The sequence below is a fragment of the Dermacentor silvarum genome, chromosome 1 (genome assembly GCF_013339745.2).
Source record: "Dermacentor silvarum isolate Dsil-2018 chromosome 1, BIME_Dsil_1.4, whole genome shotgun sequence".
NCBI lineage: Eukaryota > Metazoa > Arthropoda > Arachnida > Ixodida > Ixodidae > Dermacentor > Dermacentor silvarum.
The window spans coordinates 106801260-106824255 of NC_051154.1; the positions used below are offsets into that span (position 1 = coordinate 106801260).

The 22996-nt window shown below is 46.9% G+C and overlaps 1 protein-coding gene across 1 annotated transcript in view; it reads right to left on the reverse strand.

Moving 5' to 3' along the window:
* Nucleotides 1-22996, reverse strand: part of LOC119434430 (MAM and LDL-receptor class A domain-containing protein 1-like) — a 51004-nt gene that overhangs the window by 13086 nt on the left and 14922 nt on the right. The window contains exon 4 of the mRNA XM_049671929.1: nt 807-1015. The gene's annotated coding sequence lies outside the window, so the exon portion shown is untranslated. The remainder of the gene's footprint in view (nt 1-806; nt 1016-22996) is intronic.

Genomic DNA, 22996 nt, shown 5'->3' on the forward strand with positions numbered 1-22996 from the left:
ATTGTAATACCTTGTAGCAAATGCGTATTATCGCTAGTAACTCGCTTACTCTTGTGGACCGTCACGAAACATTCAGCTTCGACCATTCGTGCGCTATCGGTGTAGTACCGTCACTTTTTGTGCGTATATAGTGCGCATATATTCAAGTGTTCACCCATTCACTTATTCTTGAAACGTTGACGAAAGAGTGGGCGTAAGTTTCCGTGCTTGCTGGGGTAGATGTGTTTAGATAGTGTGCGCGAAACCTACTATGACCGACAGCGGCGCTACTCCCGTTATCATTGTTTAATGAGCAGTACTCACTTTTGCGGACGTACCTGGGCTGAAGCCCTTTATTTGAAGGTTAGCATTAGCAAATTGTGTATCCTCGAGAAAAGCGGTACCTCTCGAAGTGCCAGAAACATGTACGGACAGTTGCAGCAGCGGTCCGTGAACTTGGCCCCACATATTCATTACATTCCTTAATATGCCAGTCACTATTTTTGCTGCTAACTGCTGCACACGTTTTCAATTCACATGATTCAAATCAGTATGAATGGAGCACAGTGCGTTAGCGGAAGTGCAGTTGCATTTCCGACAGCTGATCGCACAGAAGCAAGGTAAAAGTGGTAATGGTTGCGTATTCGTGCGCGGTCGCTGAGGAGACATATGGCGCGCCGCCGTAAGCGCCATCTCTTTTCTCTAGGACAAACTGCTCCGCGAAAAGGGTCAATAATGCTCAGTAAAGGTTAAGTAAAGATCAAAAGCAGTGCACATGTTTGGATATATGTGCCCTTTCTCAGCTTCACACATAGTGGCACACTCACGTAGTGGTGCGTGAGACTGAATTGGCTCGAGCGCCATTGGCCGTGCGTAGACTCGTTGAAGTATGTAGGTCCTGCCAACAGTATGAGGCCGTGGAGTTCATCCGATAGCAGATACCAGAAGATGGCACACCGGGCGTCATTGCTGCCACCACCTGCTGTCAGCACCGCAAGTTTTCCCGGAGTCTTGGCTGAGAAGCGCAGGTAGTGCCCTGCGTTTACAAAACACGGATCGACCGGCTCGCCATCACTTGAGCACGGAGACAAAGCTTTCGGAAATGACGTGGCAAGCGAGATGCCTATTCAGGCCATATTGCTTATATGGAGAGATGGTCGTTGAGCACGGATACAGGTGCTATGCTAGATAGCTTATTCAAATAGCGTCGTATGTTCTAATCTGCAGACTTCCAGTCGTTTGGACGGTAAACCGCTTTAGGCATTCGTCATTAGACTGTCTCTATTAAAAATTAAAGTGGCATGAAGAGCGCGCAGCCGTGATTCTTGCAAATTATCTGTGTAATCACAATTTCCAGCAGGCTGCAATTTTTAAAGCGAAGCTTTCTTTGCCGACGGGGCAGGATTTGACGCTGCGGTACTTGTGAAGAGAAGGAGAGAACGTGGAGAAGTGGTGTGATGGAGATGGTGATGACTATAGAGAGGAGGAATTTAAAGGGGTGAGGTGTAGAGCAGGAAGGTAGGTGCAGGGCGCTGGTCCGATCGGTTGTCTCAGTGACGACGTCAAGCACGCCGCGGTGCATGCACACCTCCACTCGGTCGCCGCAGAACAACGTCTCCATCTCCAATGCATCACTAGGAAGGTGACAGGATCCATAGGCGGGAAGTTTTCATTCTTCCAGGGGGAGGGGGGGGGGGGGGTGGCGCGGCTGGGGCCCGACCAGCTTTCCCAACCCCACCCACATACAGGGTGTTTCAATTTAGCTGCACCAAATTTTTTAAAATTGCCTGTGGCATATAGCACAATTATAATCCTTCATCTAAACTACTCGATGAGGCGGCCATTACTTCCACGAGAAATAAACACGCCTAATTGCATAATTAACATAATTACGCTAATTAACTGTTTAAATAATTACCTTACGGCACATATTTCAATCTACGTACAATTATAGCCGCTGAGTCCGCAAGGCGTATACATCCACTTGGAACGAATTCTCAGGACAGAACCAGTTTCGAGATACTCATTTTCAATGTGTCCGCCGAAATGCATGGGCGTTCCAGTTAACTTTGAGCTTCAATGCATAAAACAGCGTTTTCCTCAAAAGGTTAACTGGAACGCCCGTGCATTTCGTCGGACACTATGAAAATTAATATCTCGAGACTATTTCGGTCCTGAGAATTCGTTCCAAGTGCCTTGCGGATTCAGCGGCTGTAATTCGTAGATTGAAAGATGTGCCGTAGAATAATTAATTTGTTGTCGCAACTTTTGCATGTTACTGCGCATGCAAACGTTCCTTCCTTCTGGAATCGCAGTTTCTGATGAAAATATAAAGAAACACCAATCGGCAGAGGCCTCGCCTCGCAGTACTGATGACACCGCAGCTCCCGCAACTCCTGTCGAACCTGAGGGCTTTAACAGTCACGAGACTGGTTCAGATACCACTGAGAACATGGATTTAGATGCTCGAACGTGTAAACGTCGTGCTTCTCCAAACTCCCCGAGAGCAACTACCCTCCATAAACTAAAAGCTAAAAAGAATCAAAATGACAGGTTAACAAAGGATGATTTCCGAAAGGAGAACATTCTACAGACGGCAGTAAATACTGCCGGAATATCGTCAACATAGGAAGCTTGAAAGTGCTGCAGTGGAACTGTCGTTCCATTTTTGCTGCAGCCGCTGATCTGTTATATCTCTGCGAAGAACTTTCTCCTGATTTGATTATTTTGCAAGAAACTTGGTTATCAACAGAAAAGAGTTTTCATTTAAGGAATTATCGCAGTTTTCGTCTAGATCGCCCTTCTCGTAGAGGGGGATTAGCATTTTTCATCTCAACAAAAATTTGTCATAGAGCTAAGATTAGTCACCAGTCATTCTCTGCTGAAAGTGAGATTCTAGCATTGGATTTAACGCTTCCTGGATGCGCCCCATTTTCGGTAGTCAATGTTTATTTTCCTACAGGAGTTCTCAATACAGGTTCTCTCGATGCCGTGCTTGCAGCCTGCAGAAAGGATCTAATCATAGCTGGTGACTTTAATTCTCACCACGTATCATGGGGTTATCGGTCCGACTCTTGTGGTAAAAGATTGTTGGATTGGGTTTCGTCAAATAATCTTAACTGTGTAAATTCGAGAACCCCAACTTATGTATCCGGCAAATCGCGTTCGGTGTTAGACCTAACTTTTTCCAGTTCGGGTTGTGCAATTTTCTCCTGGTCTGCTATCACTTCGGCCACAAATAGCGACTATCTTCCAATAATTTTTGAAGTCATGCGACCAATTAATTTGGTCGAAAAGCATGTCCGCACCTATGTTAACTATAGTAAATTTCAAGATTCACTACGATCAGCTTTAAATAAACAGGTTGGCCTAAATGATGAAGTTAAGGCAGCTAATTTGTGTCAAGTGATAAGTGACAGTTACAAAAAATCCAGCTTCAGTATGCAGTCAACTAAAGGGGGTACTTATTCACCATGGTGGAATCCGGACTGTGAACGCGAATATAGAAGACGAAAGGCAGCCTGGAGAAAGTTACTGTATAATCAATGTCCACGTAATTGGAATGACTATAAATTTGTTGCAACTACATTCAGGCAAACAGTTGACCAAGCGAAAGAAAATTATAACACTAAACATTACAGTTACCTATCGCAGTCTAGTAATAAAAAAGCCCTATTTAGGTTTCTACGGTCTAAAAAGTTTGTTTCAGCCCCGATAAATGTAGAGTCTGTTAGCTTAACTTCCACTGAATTGGTACAATCACTGGAGGAGATTGCAAAAGGCTTAGAGCGTCGATTCACATCACTTCGCCCCTATCATATACCGGCGCCTGAAACAGCTAATGATTACATCGCAGTCACATTAGAAGAATTAATGAGAGTGGTAAAGATGCTGCCAGCTTCAGCCCCAGGTCCTGATGGCATAACTACAGCAATGATAAAACTATTATTCGAATTATGACCCCAGGATTTGCTTAATCTTATAAATTTCTCGATTAAAAATGCATGGATTCATCCAGACTGGAAGGTTGCCAAAATAATTCCGCTACTCAAAAAGCCGGGTGATGGATATACAATAGATAACATTAGCCCTATTTCTCTGACCTCAAATCTCGTAAAATTAATCGAGAGAGTTCTGTACGGTCACATCGATAGGTGGATAGGCAAGAACCAAATATTAAGTGATTCTCAAATAGGATTCAGGCCCGGCTGCTCGATTTGGTGTGCTCATGTTGACTTGGAGAGTCGAATTCAACTCGCTCGCCGCAACAACCAGTACGTTGCCTTAGTCACATTAGACATTGCGAAGGCGTATGACAGTGTCGATCACAGTACCTTAATCAAGAGACTCGAAAGTGTGAGTCTCCCACAGTACATAATTGCATGGATTCAAAATTTTCTAAGCGGACGCACATTTCATTGCTATCAAAACGGTGTGTCTTCTCACATTTACAAACAGACAAGGGGCGTTCCTCAAGGTGCAGTACTTTCCCCCGTATTATTTAATATTTTACTAAATCACATCCCGACACATCATGACGTACAGGTGATATCATACGCTGATGATATCGCATTTTTCTCAGTATAAAATTATATTAATAGCTTATATAAAACTTTGCAATTGTATTTGAATCAGATTGAAATTTCGCTAAAAGGAATACAAATGTCGCTAAATGTCAGCAAAAGTGCAATCATTGTTTTTCCCTTAACTTTTCCTATCCGAATAACACTGTCGTATGGCCAGGAGATTATTCCGCAGGTGCAACCTTTAAAATATCTGGGAATGATTTACACAGAAAAGCTTAATTGGAAGACACACATAGAATACATCGCATCTAAAGGAGCACGCGCAGTTGGTTTATTACGAAGAGTCAGCAGCAATCGTTTTGGAATGCGCAGGGAGACCTTGCTGATGATTTATTGTATGTATGTCAGCACCATTCTAGAGTTTGGATGCGTGTTATTTTCTGGAGGTCCTATTTATAAATTACACCCTCTGGTTCTTTTAGAACGCGAATCACAACGTCTATATCTCGGCCTTCCAAAATATGTAGCGAATAATATTCTTTATCATGAAACTCACCTGCCTTCTCTTCAAACTCGTTTTCGTATACTGACAGTCCAAACGTTACTGAACATATATGCTTCTCCCCAGAGACGCTCCTTTTATATGTTTATTAGAGAACCGACTGCATTCTTTCAGAATCAATGGTCCAGACTGCATTGTCCCCAGGTAGTTTTTGTGCAGAAACTATTAGAGCCATTAGAAATATCAATCCGTGATGTGGATTTTCAAACTTTCCCTACTGCGACAGTAAGCGTTGAATTCGATGATATTGTTGCTATTGATCCCCCCGATAGTGCTCCGATCCGGCTATGTTCCACAGAGCATATTCGCCTCCCTCACCTTGCCGTTACCTACATAGGTGTTTCACCCGTTCCGCCCATTCCAGACGGTGACTACATCGTATCTCCTAATCCGGATGTCCTGCTCTCGCATATCGTCGCATTTCCTCACACCGTCATTACCATTACGGACAACACGTCCTGTCTTCCGCTAGTGAACTTTGGACTTAGTGCACAAGTTCTCCCGCGCGGCATATCACTTGCGCAAATCACGCCGGCCGAAGACTACCAGATTTCGGGTTTAAATGCTGACGACTCCTCGTGTGCAACTCTTGCTGTGCCTCCTGCCCCTTCAGACTTGAATGCCCTAATGAAAATGATCGCGCCCGACCTTCCGCCCCAGTGTGCCAATGAACTACGTTGCCTCCTTGCCTCGTACTGGGACTTATTCGACCTTGGAGACCGTCCTCTCGGACAAACATCTGTTGTGAAACATCGCATTAACACCGGGGATGCGAGCCCAATCCATCGGCGACCCTACCGCGTCTCTGCTACCGAGCGAGACATCATCCAACACGAAGTTGATAAGATGCTTTCTCGTAACATCATTGAACCTTCTTGTAGCCCATGGGCATCCCCTGTTGTCCTAGTTAAGAAAAAGGACAACAGTTGGCGATTTTGCGTAGATTATCGGCACCTAAACAAGGTAACCAAGAAGGACGTCTAGATTATCGGCACCTAAACAAGGTAACCAAGAAGGATGTCTACCACGCATTGACGATGCCCTTGATTGCCTCCATGGAGCACAATATTTTTCGTCCATAGACCTTCGCTCCGGGTACTGGCAAATTGCCGTCGATGAAATGGACCGTGAGAAAACGGCTTTTATTACTCCCGACGGCCTCTATCAGTTCAAAGTCATGCCTTTCGGGTTATGTAATGCCCCAGCCACATTTGAAAGAATGATGGACGCCCTACTACACGGTTTCAAGTGGTCCATCTGCCTCTGTTACTTGGACGATGTGATCGTTTTTTCTCCCACTTTTGCGACGCACCTCGAACGCCTATCGACGGTCCTATCTGTTTTTCGTCGGGCGGGGCTACAACTCAATTCGTCCAAATGCCACTTCGGTCGTCGTGAAATTTCTGTGCTCGGACATCTCGTCGATTCTTCGGGTGTCCGTCCTGATCAAGATAAAATCCGGGCAGTGAAAGACTTTCCCGTGCCCACGTGCGCCAAGGACGTTCGCAGCTTCTTGGGCCTCTGCTCCTACTTTCGTCGGTTTGTCCGCAATTTTGCGGACGTTGCACGCCCTCTTACTCAGCTCCTCAAGAAAGACGCTGCCTTCATTTGGGGCTGTGAGCAAGCTCGTGCTTTCACTGAGCTGATCCGGCTGCTTACTTCCCCTCCCATTCTCGCTCACTTTGACGCGTCAGCTCCAACAGAAGTCCGTACCGATGCCAGCGGCCATGGTATTGGAGCTATCCTGGCCCAGAAACAACAAGGACAAGACCGTGTTATTGCTTACGCCAGCCGCCTTCTTTCCCCTGCTGACCGCAAATATTCCATCACTGAGCGCGAGTGTCTGGCTCTCGTTTGGGCAGTGGGAAAATTCCGCCCCTATTTGTACGGCCGGCAATTCACAGTCATTACTGACCACCATGCTCTGTGTTGGCTTTCATCTCTGAAAGATCCTTCTGGGCGCCTTAGCCGATGGGCTCTGCGCCTTCAAGAATACAACTACTCAGTTGTATACAAGACAGGCCGGTTACACCAAGATGCGGACTGCTTGTCGCGCCATCCTGTCGACCCACCTGACGTTTCTATGGCCGGCATTCCTGTCACCGTTCTCTCTTTGAGTGCTTTTGACGATATCGGAGCGGAACAACGCCGGGACGACTTCTTAAAAGACCTTATTCAACGGCTGACTTCAACGACGCCCGACCCTTCCCTTCGAATGTTTGAACTCCACGATGGCGTCTTGTACCGCTGTAACATGCGCCCTGACGGCCCTGACCGACTCTTAGTTGTCCCTTCGCATATGCGCCGGACTGTTCTCGCCCAGCTTCATGATGTGCCGACTGCCGGTCACCTTGGCGTGTCACGGACTTACGACCGCGTTCGTCGGCGCTTTTTTTGGCCTGGTCTTTACCGTGACGTCTGCCGTTATGTCGCTGCATGTGACCTTTGTCAACGACGAAAAAAGCCGACCACGCTCCCTGCTGGCCGCCTTCAACCACTTGACGTGCCTTCAGAACCATTCTTTCGTGTAGGCGTTGATCTTTTAGGCCCTTTTCCTACGTCTGTTTCGGGAAATAAGTGGATTGCTGTAGCAACAGATTACGCCACCCGATACGCAATCACACGGGCTCTTCCGACAAGCTGTGCAACCGATGTCGCCGATTTTATACTAGAAAACGTCATCCTTCACCACGGTGCCCCTCGACAGCTCCTTACCGACCGAGGCCGCTACTTTCTTTCGAAAGTTGTTAATGACATTCTACACTCGTGCGCGACTAAACACAAACTTGCTACTGCTTACCATCCACAAACGAATGGTCTAACCGAGCGTCTCAACCGGACCCTCACTGAGATGCTATCCATGTATGTCTCCGCTGACCATCGCGACTGGGACGTTGCATTACCATTCGTTACCTTTGCCTACAATTCTTCTCGCCACGATACCGCAGGCTTCTCTCCATTCTTCCTCTTGTTTGGCCGCGACCCTACGCTACCTTTCGACACCCTCCTGCCTGATAGCCTGTATTTCACATCAGAGTACGCCCGGGACGCCATAATCCAGGCACAAGAGGCACGCCATATTGCCCGACTTCGACTTGTGGACTCGCAGGAAAATCAGCGGCGCTTATATGACACCCGCCATCGTGACGCCCACTACACACCGGGCACCCTGGTTCTCCTTTGGTCTCCGTCGCGACGCGTTGGCCTCTCGGAGAAGTTGCTTTCACGCTACTCTGGTCCTTACCGCGTCTTGCGTCAAGTAACCGACGTCACCTACGAAATCGCCCCTCTTGACCCCACCGTGGCTCAGCCTCGTTCCGACGTAGTCCACGTCGTGCGTCTTAAGCCGTATCACTCCAACGCCTCCTAACCAGCACCGGGTCGGTGCTTCAGCCGCCGGGGGTCATGTGACAGAGCGATGAAGAAGACGTTTTGAGAGCACTTGAAGACGACGAAGCTCGGGACTTCGCGTGCTTACTATGATCTTGTCAGCCGCTGCCAGTCTTGTAAATACACTGTAAATACATTTCTTATTCCTTTTCCCCGTAACATTTTATTTCCTAATAACGCTAAACTCCTGCCTATTCGAAACCTAAAAAGTTTGCTAGATGACCACCTCGAGAACCTCCAAATAAATGCAGTAATAGCCACAGATGCTTCTGTCAGTGAAGAGAAGGCAGGAGTGGGTATTTTTTCGGCATCATTAAATTGGTCTTTCTCCCTTCGACTACCCGTCTTTACGTCAATATTTCAGGCGGAGTTATTAGCGATCATCCTAGCTCTACGAAAACTTCCCACATCTATTACTTCAGCCGTAATCTTAACCGACTCCTTGTCTGTTTGCTCCGCTTTATCAGTGCCCGATTCATCTATCCTTCTCCGAGAATTTCATTCATCCATCCCCCAACATTTACGCATTATCCATCTGGTATGGGTGCCAGGGCACGTGGGGCTCACTTTAAACGAATCTGCAGACGCACTAGCAGCGGCATCTCTTAACGGCCCGGTACTGTGGATCCTAAGACCTTCGGCATACGTCACGTCTGCGAGATTTAAAAAAATTTCTGTCCAAGATGAACAGGCCAAATCATGTGTACTCAATAACACCGATTTTCAGCACCTTAGGTTTCCTTGGCACAGCAGATGGTGTTCAACAAGAAAACTTGAAGTGTCGTTTACTAGAATGTGTTGCCGAATACCAAGGCTTAATTTCTATACCCATAGGTCTGGTTTGGCGCCTTCCCCTCAATGCTTTTATTGCAATGAACCCGAAACTATGGATCATTTCTTTATAGAGTGCATGTCGTAGGTTCACCATGCATAGAAAACGACTTCTAGAAGGTCCCCTTCGCCAACTTGGATTGACCATTACGTTACCTACCATTCTATCTCTGGGCGCATCGGTACTAGGACACTGTAATAGGAACGTATGTGATGCCATATTTAATTTTGTAATGGAAACAAGGAGACTGCCATGCTAATTTTTTTCACAAGACAACAAAAATATTTGCTTCAAATTTTAAGATGCTATAGCATGAAAATAATATTTATGATTATAATTCATTTTATTATCTCATTCTTAAGTAAGAAAATCCCATTTAGGTATCCTTCAATTTTCTTCCCACTGCCGCCCGATTCATGGCCAATTCCCCGTAGTGGATTGTGCTATATCTATAGGCACCAAACCAAACCAAATCAAGCAAGCAAGCAAGGTTGTCCTGCTGTTCTTGAAGAACGTCTCCCGGTCTTCTATTCGCGTTGTACCGCGACACTGATGGAAGTGCTGGCTATTGACCGCGCCTGATGCTCCGGACTCCTTCTGGAAGTCGTTCATCTAGCTCGGACGCATTGTCACCAGTTACGACACCCATGCATCGCTTCAGTCGTCGGCTGCTAGGCCTTGCACCGTAGTTCTCCCCTCTTCAACCACCTCTTACCAGGAGCTCCACACATCTGGCAATGGCTGAAACCAGCCCACCGCAAGCACCCCAAAGCAGCCAGTCTCCCCGTCCGCCACAAGTAACCGTTCTTCATCCGCTGGTTACCGATCGCTATCGCGGTGCAGCCTTCGAAGACATTGAAGACTGGCTTGACAAGTATGAGCGCGTCACACAGATTAACCAGTGGACTGAACAGCAAAAGCTATCCCACGTCTATTTCGCCTTTGACGACAGTGACCGTACTTGGTACGAGAACCGCGAAGCTGGCCTAACGACATGGAATGAGTTTCGGCAGAAAATCACAGATGCTTTTGCAAGTGCCGGCCGACGCGACCACGCCCAGCAGTTGATGGAGCAACGGGTGCAACAACCCAATGAGTCGGTCACAATGTTCACCGAAGACATGGCTCGTCTCTTTGGTAGAGCCGACCCGAACATGACCGAAGATAGGAAGTTGCGCTACCTCATGCGAGGTGTAAAAGAGCAGTTGTTCGCGGGGCTTGTGCGAAATCCACCAGTCACCATCACTGATTTTATCAAAGAGGCTACGGCTATTGAGCGGGCCCATCATCAACGATGCAGGCAGTACGATCGACTGTCTACCCGCACCGCAATCAATGCCGCCGCATTGCCTCCAGAGTATATCAGAGCCCCTTGCGTGAAATGATAAGAGCGCTCGTCAAAGAAGAAATTCACAGGATTCTGACACCGACACTGGATAGACCCGTCGCGTCAATCGCCGAAGTGGTACGCGACGAAATCAGGCAGGCGTTCGCGGCTGCCGATCTTCAAGACCACCAGCGTCCCATGAGTTACGCCGCCGCTGTCCGATGTCCCCCACCCGTTACAACCACACTGCTGTACCACCAGCCTCCGACAGCCGCTCCTTGGTCGCCGCCGCAAGAGTAGGCTTTGAGGCGCGCACCCATGATGCCGATGCAGTCATACCGCCAGCCGTCATTCGCCGCGCCTTGGTCTACGCCGCAAAATGACCCTACGAGACGGCCACATTTTCGAAGATCCGACTCGTGGCGCACCGTCGATAAATTTCTGTTTTAACTGCGGAGGTGCCGGCCATGTTTCGCACCGTTGCTGGCATCGCGACACATCATTTCGACTTCTTCGTCCGTGGTCTGATGGTCGACGTGCAAATGACGACTCCATGCTACGCCGCGACGACGCTGCTTTTCAGGGACCTCCTATAGCGTACCCGAATGACGAATCCGTGCCCAATGATCAGACCGATTTCGGCCATCGGTCGCGCTCTCGAACCCCTCCACGCCAGATGCCTGCTGGACGCACTTTTGCTGACCTTCAAGGACGAAGGTCGTCCAGCCCCCGCCGGAGAAACTGAAGGCGGCGACCTCTGGGGGTAAGGTTGCAGGCCCGCCGCAAGACAATAAAAAGCCCCCATCTCTCCCGATAGTGACAGCGTTAGTCGACACTGGTGCCGACTTCTCTATAATAAGTCAGGAACTCGCGCTCCGCCTGAAGAAAGTAAAGGCGCCATGGACGGGACCTCACATAAGGACTGCAGGTGGACAATTACTGATGCCTACTGGAAGATGTACTGCTAGAAATAACATTGAAGATTCTTCTTTCGTGGCCGCTTTCATCGTTATTCCTGCGTGCTGTAAATATTTGATTATTGGAATGGATTTCCCAAGGGAATATGGCACCGTAATTAACATCCCAGACCGCATGGTGACGTTTTTTAAGAGCCCTGGTTTAGTCCATTGCTTATCACAGCAACACAACTCCTTCGTCTAACAGAAGACGACGTCGTAATCCCACCTCGGTCATGTATCCTTGTTTCGGTGCCATGTGACATACCGTTTCATTTCGAAGGAGTTGCCGGCCAAATAACCATTTTTTTGTTTACTCACGGTGTCTCGGTCGCACGAGGAAGTGTAAATGTCACCAACGGGCGCACGAATCTATTGCTAACAAATTTTAGCACAGAGCGACGACACCTTAGAAAAGACACTGCTGTGGGTTATTTTGACGGTGTTGCGGATGTTCGCGGCTGCTGTTCACTACTCGAAGAAGCGCCTACACACGACCCAGCTCCTGTACTTCACGTCAGCACTGTTTTGCCGTGGCACTAACGAGAACGGCTTCTTATGCTATTGGCTAAGTTCAACGACTGCTTTGCGTCGACGTCAAGAGTCGGTTGGACGCCCCTAACAAAGCACTGAATAATTATAGAGGATACGGCAAGACCAATTCACCAAAATCCTTATCGTGTGACTCCCAGAGAACGTGAAGCCATACAACAACAGGTGACAAAAATTCTTAAAGACGACGTGATCCAACCATCAACGAATCCCTGGGCATCCCCTGTAGTTCCAGTCAAGAAAAAAGACGGCAGCTTGCGTTTCTGTGTGGACTACCAAAAACTAAATCAGGTGACGAAGAAAGACGTGTACCCGCTTCCCCGTATCGACGATTCCCTCGACAGGCTTCGACACGCACGTTACTTCTCTTCAATGGACTTAAAAAGCGGATATTGGCAAACCGAGGTAGAACCAAGAGATCGTGAAAAAACTGCTTTTGTGACGCCAGACGGCCTATACGAATTTCAGGTTTTGCCTTTTGGCTTCTGCCCTGCCTCTGCTACGTTCCAACGCCTCATGGATACTACTTTCGGGTCTGAAGTGGAAAATCTGCTTAGTGTACCTGTACCTTGACGACGTCATCGTGTCCTCCGCAACGTTCAAAGAACACATCGAACGGCTTGAAACGGTTCTGCAGTCCATACGATCCGCCGGCCTCACCCTGAAGCCGGAGAAGTGCCACTTCGGCTTTGCGGAACTACAGTTTCTTTGTCACGTCGTCAGCCATGCCGGTGACCACCCGGATCCTGAAAAAAATTGCCGCCGTCGCAGTTTCCCATACCATCCGATAAAAAGGCTGTCAGGCGCTTCCTCGGCCTCTGCACCTATTACCGGCGGTTTATTGCAGACTTTGCTCGCATTGCGTCGCCGTTAACTCGCCTCACGAGAGATGACGCTGCTTTTGTATGGGGCGACGAAGAGAAAGATGCATTTAACGTCTTGCGGCAACGTCTCCAGACACCTCCAGTGCTTGCCCACTTTGATGAGACCACTCCTACATTGCTCCACACTGATGCTAGCAATGTTTGCTTGGGAGCTGTTCTTGTGCAGCGGCAGGAGGACACGGAAAGAGTGATTGCCTACGCAAGCAGAACGCTCTCACGCACAGAAGCAAATTATTCCACAACTGAGAAAGAATACCTCGCCGTGGTATGGGCGGTTATGAAATTTCGCTCATATTTGTATAGCCGCCCTTTCAAAGTTCTCAGCGACCACCATTCACTGTGTTGGTTGACGAACCTTAAAGATCCTTCTGGACGATTGGCGCGTTGGAGCCGAAGGCTGCAAGAGTTTGACATGACAGTCATGTACAAGTCGGGGAAGCGACATACGGATGCTGACTGCCTGTCTCGATCACCGATAGAGTCGGCTTCTCCCCTCAAAGAAGAAGAAACAGCATTTCTTTGTGTTCTGGGCACATCCGCCATCGCTCAACAACAACGGAACGACCCTGAGTTGCTTGTACTAATCAATTACTTAGAGGGAAGATCTGCGAAAGTACCTAGAGTTTTCGCAAGAGGATTGTCCTCGTTTGGTTACGAGCCAAAGTCCTTCACACAAGAAACTTTTCTTCGACCGGGTCCCCCTATCTCCTCGTCATTCCTACAGCTCTTCGTACGGAAGTACTTCAAGCCTGTCACAACAAGGTGACTTCTGGTCACTTAGGGCTACACGCGAACATTGGGCAGAGTGCGGCAAAGCTACTACTGGCGGAGACTTGCCACCGCCGTGAAACATCACGTTCGCACTTGTCTTTACCGCCAGAGGCGCAAGTCGCCTCCGACGAAACCAGCTGGCCTCCTACAACCTGTCGAGGTTCCTCGAACACCATTTGATCAAATCAGAATGGATATTTTGGGCCCACTTCCTACTTGTAGTGCAGGGAATCACTTTTTTATCATCGCAACCGACTATCTGACACGTTACGCTGAAACAAAGGCCATCCGGAGAGGCACAGCAGCTGAGGTGGCGCACTTTTTCATTGAGAATGTTGTAATGCGACACGGCGCACCGCTCGTCGTAATAACCGACCGAGGGACCGCATTCATGGCTGCACCTTTAGGTCATGTCTTGCTGCTAAATGGAACGACTCATCAGAAGTCAACCGTCTACCATCCAGAAACCAACGGATTGACAGAGCGCCTCAACAAAACAATTGAAGACATGCTTTTAATGTACGTGGATGTCGAAGATAAAAATTGGGATGACATCCTCCCTTATATCACGTTTGCGTACGACACGGCGATACAACAGACGACGCGCATGACTCCGTTCAGCCTCGTTCACGGCCGGTATGTACGAACGATGTTGGATGCAATGCTTCCACATGAATTTGACTGCACTGACACGGACGCCGACGTGTTTTCGCAACGCGCCGAAGAGCGGCTTGGCAGCTCGTGCGCTTGCGGATCTGCCAGCAGCAACACTGCGACGCAGGCCGCTATGATGTTCACCGTAGAACGGTAACATATGAAGTCGGCGACAGAGTGTGGGTTTGGACACACATACGGAAACGAGGCCTCTCCGAGAAGCTGTTAAGGCGATACTTCGGCCCATATCCAGTATTGCGGCGACTCAGTGATGTCACATACGAGGTCGTCCCCGTTAGTCCCAACTTTACGCGGCGCCGCCCGCACCGTCATGAACTTCTGCATGTTGTACGCATGAAGCCGTATGTGAGAGAATGACTATGCGAAAGACCCTCACTTCCGCAAGGGACATTTCTGGTCTAGCATGGGGGTGATGCTCTTTTAGGGAGGGACAAATGACGCGTGTGCTCTAGGCAGACGACAACGACGATGGGGGCATTAACTGACTCCGTCTAGTGGGTCAGTGGGATTCTTCGAGGACGAAGAAGACGTGTCTCTGATCTGTTTTGTTTGAACAGCTTGTCCTGCTGTTCTTGAAGAACGTCTCCCTGTCTTCTGTTCGCGTTGTACCACGACAATTTGTATAGAACATTTAATAACAGCTGCACTTGAAGAAACTTCGTGTGACCTCGAAGAATTGTTCACTGAAGTGACGTCCTTATATCAGTATTTACAAGACCTCATAGTAGGAGACAGTTCATTTTCACAGCCTGATTCCTCTCGCCATTATATCGGTACTCCAGGAAATTATCGCTGTCATCATCGCCGTAATGTTCCGTATAAAGTTCAAAGGCCATATGAATGAGCGACCCATACACTGTGGGTGCGAGAAAAAGCACGTAGCAGTGAACCGAACAAGATAGCGGCTTAATGGGCATTATCTTCCCACGCGCTCAATATTCCGATTAGTTGGAGGTCGCGTGATCAAACGCGCGTTTGGGAAGGAGAGCGCGCGTCTTCTGCGAATGACTGTGCGCGGCTGACGCTTACGCGGCCCGCGTGCCGTTTCTTATTGTTGGTAATCATTGGTGAGTACAATAATAAGGGCGAGCAGAGATGGCTGCTAACTTCATGCGCGCTGTCTTCCTTCCCGGGCTGTCTTTCCACGTCCCTAGTATTGCAGAACACGTAGTCTAAGGATGTGTTCCAATTCTGGCCAGCATCGGAGTCTGTCTACGTAGACAGCTAAGGAGACAGCCAAGACAGCTTCGAGGCCATCTAATGGAACGCGTTTCGAACCGTCTGGATGACGTATGAAAGACGCGTCTGCGACGAGACGCCAGCTCGCGGTGACAAAAAAGAAAAGCTGAGAAAAGCACGCATTATTTCTGTATTTTAAGACCTTGTGCCTGCGAACCTATAAAAAAACACGATGTGACTTAGATTAAGGGCGTAGGAAAGTACGTCTACGTTTTCTTGTGCGCAGACGACCTTCGTGTCAGCTTTCCAAGCATCCTGCTCAGCCGCCATCTTGTTTGGACAGGAAAGTAGGCTGCATCGTTTCTGACTTCGATGCTGTCATCGCGAAGCTGTCTACTTTGACGCCTTCGTGAGAATTGGAACGAGACTTAAGATGGCCGCTGTCCACTTAGCTGTCTACTTTGCCGTCTTAGGCGAGTATTGGAACACAGCCTAAGAGACAGGGGTGATTGGAGATCGCTGACAGAGGCCGTCCTGTAGTGGACATAAAAATAGGCAGACGATGATGATGATGAATATAATTTTCGGAGTCGCGGTGAATCGCGCGGCTATACGAACCGTTCGCCCCCCGCTGCCAGCGCTCTTCATAATGCAAGCGTTGTGACGGTGAGCGCTCGTGGTCATCCAGTGAGATATTTACGGGTTTACATGGTCCGTGCATTACACTATATGCTTGTTATTTTAATTAGTAAATGAATGTTTACTACAATTTATATATGGCGCTGCTTTAACTAACGCAAAGACATGTGTGAGGGCCGCACTTTTTTGTCGCGATTTTCACGAGCCTTAGATGGGACCGGGACATTTGATCTAATTTTTCCAACTACGAGTATGAAATCCGCTGTAAACCTCCGCGATCGCCCCCTCTCGCCATCTAGTAGCGACGCTCGAAATTACGCTGCGCGCGAAAATTCGGTGTTGAGCGCGATCGGAATCAGCGCACCACACGCAGTTGCTTCTCGTTTCTCTTTTTTTTTATTATTGACTGTCAAGTTGGGGGTGCGGCCCTTACACTCGTGCGGCCAGTATATGGATTTATACGGTATGTAGTAAGCTTTTAGCCACAATAAAAAATTTCAGTGAAAAGGTAAAGGCAACTCAAAATAAACCTCAGATGATGTGCGTAACAGAACTCTGGTAATTGCACATTAGTGGGGTGGAGAGTAGGCTTCGGCATCGCTGGTGGGGGGGGGGGGCTCTGCCTCTTTCGGAAAACTTCGGAGGGGGCTCGGGCCCCGGCGTATCCACGTAGTCGGTGCCTATGACATGATCTGTGACTTCGTCTACATAGACATAATTATGCGTCCTCCGGATCGTTGAATGCAGTATAGCCCTAAACGCTACTTATTCTTACTGTTGGCAATTTTGTGTAACCTGCGAACGTGTTCAGAAAACAGTTCGTATGCTAGAAAGATTTGTAAGAGTAGCCCCCAGCCAAATGTAACTGTAAGAACACTAGTAGCGAAAGGGGACGGCCAATGACAGTTCTTACAAACGAGAGGATTGTTCATCTCCATCCACAGCCTGCTCGATAGCAAGGTCGATCGCTAAACGGCATTGTGGTAATGGAATATCATCCCATTACCACATCGCAGTTCACCGACATAGGATGCCACATGCCAAAATTAGTTTATCTCCAGAGCCTTGGTGGTCAAGAGAGAGGGAGAGGAAAAAATACCACACTCTTGCTTGCTATCCTTACTTTTATATTTATATGCATATGTTGTTGCTCAGTATTCTGAGGCAAGGTACAAGTGGGAATGTTATTTAAATTAAAATAATGTGAAGTGGCAGCAAGATACTTCCAGTTGGCTGACGAAAAATATAAAAAAGGATGAAAGCTAGTGAAAAATGGCACCCTTCTAATGCGAGACACCACATGGCTTCAAAAACTAAGCTAACAAGTGGACATATTGCGTGACTTTGGCCCCAGGTAGTACAGTGCCCTGTAATATGAAATATCCCCGACACGCTGCAGTTGTTTGTGCGCCCCTAGGTGCACTCACATTTTTCGAGAGATTCATATCACAGAAATTATATTTTTAAGCCTGAGACTGTGATCTAGAAAATACGATGCTCTCAGATGAAGTTGTGTCGCATCTGCGTAATTACAGCCCAACTATAACTACCTTTAATGATAACACATCATCGTCAGCGATACTCAAGTACCCGTTGTGCGCGACTTGGCCCTTTCGCAAGAGAATATAGTTGGAAGGCGCACTCATACTCACCTTCAGGCGTTCCTGTCGTATGGTCCGAGGGAAACACAGAGAGGCCAGCCCGCTGATGCTGCCACCAGCCAGTAGCGAATGCTGCGCATGCCGCCAGAACGTATGTGGCTTGGTTGGATGTATAACATTTATTCACGGCTTCAAATGTGGCTGACCATATAACTTTGCACATTGTAATGAAACCACATCGAGGGCATTGCAATGACAGAGAGAGAGACAGAGACAGAGAAAGAGGTCGAGACTTACCAGGTCATTAGTACAAATGAACGATGCTTAAAAACGGCGCCACCCAGTAATTATAAAAAAAAACATCTCCTTATATCATATCAATATTAAAAAAAAGAGCACTGAAGGCGCCTGCCAGTGGCATATAGCTTTGTCGTCGCGAACGAGAAGCCTTGTGGACAAGGCATAAGAACCCGGCATGTTTAACAAACCTACAAAGGTTGCAGTGTCTGTCTGTCTGTCCGTCCGTCGTGTGTGTGTGTGTGTGTGTGTGTGTGTGTGTGTGTGTGTGTGAGTGTGAGTGTGAGTGTGAGTGTGTGTGTGTGTGTGTGAGTGTGAGTGTGAGTGTGAGTGTGAGTGTGTGTGTGTGTGTGTGTGTGTGTGTGTGTGTGTGTGTGTGTGGTGTGTGTGTGTGTGTGTGTGTGTGTGTGTGTGTGTAATATAAACAGTGTGAATATTGCCATCCTATCCGACTCCCCTCTATACTCACTTCGCCAGTGCAGTTCGTAGCGATGAGCCGCCTACTAACAAGGTGACTTTACTTCTATACTAGCTTTTGTTTTCTTCTTCTGGAGCTGTTGATATACACATAATAAAAAAGAAACAAGCGAAAGAAGACGTTTTAAAAGCAATTGTACATTTTCTCATGAACGAATTAAAACTTTCGCTGTGCTTTCGATGCAGACATGGAAAATGCCCCACAGGAGGGCGCCAGACAAACCAGTCATGGTACGAAAGTTGGTGGCTGTCTGATAGACTTCGTGCTCGAGGTGTCGACACTCGACAAAGGCCTAAGCCTGTCACTTGCTTCTTTCTTCAATCATAATAACCTAATAAACACGTATAAAATTTGGCATAGTTAAAGCGAGCCCTAATTGTACAACTTCGATTCTCACAACTGCAATGCATGTCTATTATATCAAAGCTCACCTACTCTAAAGAGCAGAAGTAGTAGATATCGCACTCCGTTGCGCTAAAGAATAGCCGCGGAGCGCTGTGTCTTCTTTTGAACGTTGTGGTATGTGTGTCACGTACGTCCCACCAATTATACTTTAACAAGCTACGTCAGCCACAGAAAATAAATTACAGGAAGCCCTAATTTATATATGGACCACTTACGCTCATATGAATTCTCCCAGGCAAGACATGTCGGTCCTTCGAAATTGCAAGCATCTGCAAGAAACAAACACCATCATACATCCACAGGTCAACTTTTTTTTCTCCGCATGTTGTTTTTTTTGTCCCACTGGCAGCTGTATATTTTTTAGATGTGTTTGTGTACCACGAGTTATACTGTACTTGTGCAAAAAAGTTGTTTGTAGAATGGCAGCACAATACCCCTAAAAGTAGCATTATGCTGATATAATTTCAAACAGAATGTTCTGTAAGTCCGGTGTGCACGTAGTTCAGAAAGAAGGAGCACACTTACAAAAAGACATGTCTATTTGCTTACGTTGTATATATATATATATATATATATATATATATATAATATATATATATATATATATAATATATAGATATATATATATATATATGTATATATATAATATATCTATATATATGAGAAGAAAGGGAACCGAGGGGCCCGATTTTTAATATCATAAGAAGCCAACAAACAATGACACCAAGGACACATAGGGGAATCACTTGTACTTACTAATTAAATTAAAGAAATGATAAATTCATGGAATGCAAAATGGATGAAAAAACAACTGTCCGCAGGTGGGGAACGACCCCACGCTTCCATTAAAGAACAAAAGGGCCAAGATTTAGACGGGATAGCTTTAGGATAGCTATATATACCTCCAATGGATACGCAACTTTCTGACTAACCGTCAACAGTTCGTGTTCGCTAACCAATGCTCGTCTCATCTGTCACCCGTTATCTCCGGCGTGCCGCAAGGCACTGTCCTAGCACCACTACTCTTCTTAACATACATTAACGACTTACCGAGAGGTTGTTCTTCGAGAATTCGTTTGTTCGCTGATGATTGCGTAATCTATCTTCCTATTATTAACGACGCTGATTTTCGTTCTCTCAAGTCTGACCTTAACATAATTGAAACCTGGTGTAATAATGGGCTAATGTCTCTCAACGTCAAGAAAACGTCGCTACTTACTTTCCACCGTCGCGAATCATTTATTTCAGCTAAATACGTTATCGCCGTTTCTGAAATATGTGCCGTCACTTCTTATAAGTACTTAGGTGTTAACTTGTCCAGCAACCTCGGTTGGTCTTCGCACATTTGCAACATTAGCCATGACGCCAATCGTGTTCTATGCTACCTGCGCCGTAATCTTCGTCTTATTCCTCCTTCAGTAAAACTACTAGCATATTTAACACTTGTCCGACCCAAACTAGAAAACGCATGCTCAGTGTGGGGCCCATACCAATCTAACCTGGCAACAGCACTGGAATCCATACAGAATCGCGCAGCAAGGTTTATTCACTCCGACAACTCTTACCACACTAGCGTCACTAAACTTATGTCATCTATGAACCTTCCAACCTTCGAGCACCGCCGCAAAACTGCAAGGCTATGTCTCTTTTACAAGTTTATCACTCGCTGCTTCACCAGACCGACATCATACCTGTGCATCGCACTTCATCCCGTCATAGCCATTCAAAGGCTGTTTATCCCTCTCCACTCGCCACCGCCGCTCATCTTAACTCTTCCTTCGTTCAAACAGCGAAAGACTGGAATCATCGATCTACCTGCCGAAGCGATGCACCACTCCAGTCATGCATCGTTCAAGGCACTCATCGAAAATATAACCTACTAAGTATGCCCACCCCTCCTGTAAAACCTCGAAATTTGAGCGTATTTGAGGTACCAATATATATATATATATATATATATATATATATAAATAGTATTTCTTAAATCTGCAGTCGCGCTAGCAGACCGACGTTTTGAAAACAGTTTCGGTGAACTTTAGTACTACCATGAGGACAGAGAACAGCTGTTTTCGTTTCAGGACAAAATTAATCCTGAGGGAGGGAATTATATGTGGCACACGTTTCCTTTGTGTCCCGGTCATCAGCTGGCTTATGATATGAAGCATAATAGACCACATGGAAGTCTGTGTTGATAAAGACGCTATCTGTTGGCACTGAGAAAAGTTGGCATGATACAGGGTATGGCTAAAACAAAGAAAGAAACTTATAGTTTAAGAAACTTATTCTTACGTTCATCTGGGGCATGCCCCCTGCGCAAGCTCGATGTCATCGAGAGTATGCCAGATTCTGTCGAGGAAAAGTCAGGGATCCGGCTTCAAATACCACCTGCGAGTAGGGGAGAAAGAAAATTATTTTCATATGCTTCATTTATCAAGTCATCACTTTAAAAAGAATTAGAGGTCAAGTATTTCTTTTCTGTTCAGTACTATTTGCTATTATAAACGGGGTAACTTTCGATATTAGTGTATGCAGGCACTTTTTTGATGACTTCATAGAAGTGTAATTGACTTATATTATTAATTAGCTTCGTGCAGCAAATAGTCAGAATTTGTTTATAGGCTCTGGCCTTATACAGACCCGCAGTTATATTTTGCGACTGACAGAAAGAGTGAGAAAAAAAAAACGTTATGAGAAAGAAAGTTGCTGGCGCCCTAGCGGCACTGCCTTGCCCAACAATTATGGGAATAAACTTTTATGCTCACAAATGTGCCGTTGTTCAAATGCAAGCAGCCAGCACTGCTTCCTCAAAAGTAATATCTGCATTGGCCACAAACTGTAGAACTTAGGACACGGAAGACGGATATGCAGAATTCTAGAGCAAGAACTTTAGTTTATTTTGTAAATTTTATTGGCAAGCGTTACAAGTTACGGTTCTGGCGTTCTTCAGTGTCTTATTCTTTTGGTCAGCTACAGAACGCTTGCTGAACAATAGCCATGCATAAATTTTGCTTTCCATATCGTGGACCAGGCATAAGCAGTGTCAATCTCTATAAAAGGCTGTGTGTAAACATATTCGGTGTATAAAAATAACAACGTAGTCAGGCATCAGCGGAAGCTAAGCACTCGCCTGCCAGGGCCTGTCGGAGGTGATGTTTACTGAGCGGCCGTCCACCAGATGCTCTCTTCGATGTCCAATGAAGAAGGGCGTTGTCGAGGCCTTCAGCGTGAACGAGCCTGCGTGCAGTCAAGAGCATTCACACCGCGCGATTTTTAAAACCTTTCTTTGCCAACCTCGTCGGGTTTCGTGACCGTGGTTTCTGCGGCCTGGCTGTTCTCTTGCCGAATAGGCCAACCAATCACAGCGGAGTACGCGCGAGGCGCGCGCCGCTGGCTTCCTGCACGACCACAAGTGGCTCTCGCCTCGCTCATACGCGGCAGCGACGGCGCCAGCGTGCGCGGGAAAGAAAAAAAAACCCAGAAAGCTCGCCTTCATGCATACACGGCAGCGGCGGCATTGCATTAGTCTCTCTACAATCCCCGAATAAAGCCTTCCGTGTCCATTTGGGCGGTCATTCATTAAACACAAACTCGTGTTTCCGCTCTTTATGTACTCACTCAAAGCTTCGCTGTATATAGATTCCAACTCGTTGGATCTGCTGCATTTTTTTTCAGCGGTTGACTGCGTCAAATTGAGAAGGGCGCAGAGTTATGGATGGCAGTATGACAAACACGGAAAACATATTTTATAGTTTTTTTACTCCGAGAAGAAGAAACGGCAGTTGTAGCTTTGCTGCATCCACCCCTCCCCCAACCTCCCTTGCTTTGGTGCTTGTTTTCGTGTGCTTATGTTTTAGCTGCGATATCATGCGGTTTTTTCTTTTGTCCGCCTTTCACATTTTCTGTCTTGCTAAGCTGCTGCGCCTCTGCCCCTTTTTGCCCATAA